At 38.2% G+C, this 3,598-nt stretch overlaps 1 non-coding gene across 1 annotated transcript; it reads right to left on the reverse strand.

Moving 5' to 3' along the window:
- Nucleotides 1–1,696: 1,696 nt before the first annotated feature.
- Nucleotides 1,697–1,826, reverse strand: LOC117071894. The gene has a single exon (XR_004432620.1). It is a non-coding gene; the product is annotated as a small nucleolar RNA SNORA48 (small nucleolar RNA).
- Nucleotides 1,827–3,598: the final 1,772 nt, after the last annotated feature.

A 3,598-nucleotide genomic window follows, 5' to 3' on the forward strand; every position in this document is an offset into this window, starting at 1 on the left:
CATTTGTAATCCCAGCGCTTTGGGAGACTGAAGTGGGAAGATTGCTTGAGGCTAGGAGTTCAAGACAAGCCTGGTAGCATAGCGAGATCTTGTCTCTACCAAAAATAAAAAATGTAGCCAGGCATGGGGGCAGGCGCTTGTCTTCCTGGCTACTCCGGAGGGTGAGGAGGGAGGATCACTTGAGCCTAGGACGTGTAGGCTGCAGTGAGCCATGATCGTGTTACTATACTCCAGACTGGACTACAGAGCAAGACCCTGTTTCAAAATAGCAACAACAACAAACCCAGCTTCTCAAAATCTACATTAAAAAGAGAAAATTGCTGGAATTTTGATGGGCATTGCACTACATGTGTAGATCAATTTGGGAAAAATGGACGTGTTTATGATATTGAGAACTCAAATTTACAAACATCCATTTATTGGGGTTTAAAAAATATCTTTCAAAAAAGTGTTCTAATATTTTTCATAAGGATCTCAGACATCCTTTGTTAGAATTATTCCTGAGTATTTCCTATTTTTAAGACCATTATATCTTCATAAAATCATGTTTCTTTGTCACTAATGTATAGAAACTGAATCAAGTTTTGTATCTTGCTTTTCATTTCAGCAGCCTTGCTAAATGCTCTTGAATAATATCAGTTTTGCTTGTTCCTTTTCATTCCTCAAATATTTTCTCCCTCTTTTGTTACTAAGTCCTCCAGCACAATTTTAAATAGTAATGGTAGTAATGGGCATTCTGCTGTTGTTATTCACCTTTAAAAAAAGGCGTTCAAGATTTTATAATATGTAAAATATTCTCTGTGGGGTTTTGATAAATTCACTTTTTCTAAACATTATAGAAGATTATTTTTCTGGTTTGTTGTGTTAATACATTAATTGATTTTATGATTTTATTCAATCTTGCCTTCCTGGAATGAACTCAAATTGATCAGGATGCATTATCATTTATTGATGCCTGGTATTTGACTCTAATTTCCCTTTCTCATGCTGTTTCTGTCTGATTTTGGCTTCTTAAGGTTATGGTAACATTATAAAATGAATTGGAAGCATTCTTTTTCTCTAGAATTTGGAAATCCCAGAGTCTGAGTTTGGTAAATATTCAGAAGAGCTCAAATAATGTTTTCTCTTTAATGGAACAGTTTTTTTTTGTTGTTTTTTTGAAACAAAGTTTTACCTTGTTGCCCAGGCTGGAGTGTAATGACACAATCTTGGCTCACTGCAACCTCCGCGTCCCGGGTTTAAGTAATTCTCCTGCCTCAGCCCTCCAAGTAGCTGGGATTACAGGTGCCTGCCACCACACCTGTATTTTTAGTAGAGATGGGTTTTTGCCATGTTGGCCAGGCTGGTCTTGAACTCCTGACCTCATGAGATCCACCCACTGAGGCCTCCCAAAGTGCTGGGATTACAGACATGAGCCACCATGTCCCACCGGTCTTTGATGGAAAACTTTTAACTACTGACCCAGTTACTTGAGAAGTCATATAACTATTCATACTTTCTATGTCTTTTTGATTAACTGGCAACCTCTATTTTTCCATAAATGTGTATTTCCTTTAACTTTTCAAGTTTATTTATCTGAAGCTGTTGCTAATATATTTTTACTTTTTAAATCCCTGTAGGACAAGAGTGATATCATCTTTTCTATTTTTTTAAAAAAATTTCTTCCAGCAGTTGATATGTCCAAGAACCAGGTTCATGACATGCCTATGAACCAGGCATGGGCATAGACCAGGAGCCAGGCTGGGATAAGCAACCGGTTTCTAAATCCCTAGCTGGTATGAGATGGGCACCACCAGCCAGGCCCCTCTCTCGCCGGGTCGGGGGCACCTTTGCCATTTCTAGTGTTTCTTTGTGCCTTCTTTTATTTTTCCTTATTCAATATAGACAGATTTTCTTTTTCATTAGTCTTTCAAAAGAACTAACTTTTGCCTTTTGTTTTATTTTTGTTTTTTGAGACAGAGTTTTGCCCTGTTGCCTGGCTGGAGTGCAATGCTGCCATCACAACTCACCGCAACTTTGACCTGTCAGGCTCAAGTGACCCTCCCACCTCGGCCACCTCCCACCGAGTAGCTGGGAATACAAGTGCACCACTATGCCAGGCTATTTTTTTTTCTTTTTTGGTGCGTGGGCATGGATGGGTTTTTTCTCTGTTGCCCAGGCTGGTCTTGAACTCCTGGACTCAAGCAACCCTCCTGTTTTGGCCTCCCTAAGTATTGGGATTACTGGCAAGAGCCACTACATCTAGTCTTGCTTATGATGTTGTTTATTGTGTGATTATATTCTTTTTTTTATTCTTCTGGGTTTTTTTGTTTTTGCTTTTTCCCACCCCCCCCCCCCAAAGAATCTGGCTCTGGTGTCCAGGCTGGAGTGCAGTGGCATGATCTTGGCTCACTGCAACCTCCACCTCCCAGGCTCAAGTGATTCTTGTGCCTCAGCCTCCCAAGTATCCATAATTACTGGAATACACCACCACACCCAGCTAATTTTTGTATTTTTTGTAGAGACGGGGTTTTGCTCTGTTAGTCAGGCTGGTCTCAAACTCCTGGCCTCAAGTGATCCACCCACTTCAGCCTCCCAAAGTGCTGGGATTACAGGTGTGAGCCACTATGCTTGGCCTATTGTGTTATTATATTCTACTTCATGGATTTCCACTCTTTTCTACTTCAATTTTTTCTGTTTTTGTCAGTTTGATTCTGCTGTTAGTTTTCTGCCTTCTTGATTTAATTCTGTAGCTCATTAACATTTAATCTTCTTTTCTAATATAACGATGTAACACTGTTAATGTTACTCTAAAAATTGTTTTAGCTACATCTGACAAGTTTGATATGTGATTTTTTATTATAATTTAGTTCTAAGTATTTTCTAATTTTCACTGATTTATTTCTGAGTTATTTAGAAGAGTATTTCATACTTTCCAAATATACGTGGTTTGTCTAGCTATCTTTTTGTAACAATTACATTTTGTGGTGGCCAATGTGATTTGTATGATACCAACCTTTTGGAATTTGTTGAGGCTAGCTTATTGCCCACTATTTGGTCAATAAATGTATTTCTGTGCTTGAAAAAAATAAGTACTTTATAGTAGTTAAGTATTTTATACATGTCCTTTAAGTCAAGCCTTTACATTTTTTTATTCAAATGTTCTATTGCCTGGTTATTTATTTTTATCTCTTTGATCTATATCACTGAAAAAAGGTATGTTAACAACCTGTTGCTACAGTCGATTTATCCATTTCTCCCTGTAATGAAGTTAACTTGGCTTAATATACTTTGAGGCTATGTTATTAATTACATGTAAGTTTACAGTTATTATACCTTTTTGGTTTATTTGGATATCATTGCATTATTTAAGGACCCTCTTTCTCTCTTGAGATGCTTTTTGTTTTCAAAATATATTTGTTCTGATTTTTTGTTTGTTTTATTGAGATAAAGTCCCACTCTGTCACCCAGGCTGGAGTGCAGTGGCATGATCTCAGCTCACTGCAACCTCTGCCTTCCATGTTCAAGCAATTCTCCTGCCTCAGCCTCCCAAGTAGCTGGGACTACAGGCGTGCACCACCACGCCCAGCTAATTTTTGTATTTTTAGTAGAGGTGGGG

Source organism: Trachypithecus francoisi, unplaced genomic scaffold (genome assembly GCF_009764315.1).
Source record: "Trachypithecus francoisi isolate TF-2019V2 unplaced genomic scaffold, Tfra_2.0 Lachesis_group3, whole genome shotgun sequence".
Taxonomy (NCBI): Eukaryota; Metazoa; Chordata; class Mammalia; order Primates; family Cercopithecidae; genus Trachypithecus; species Trachypithecus francoisi.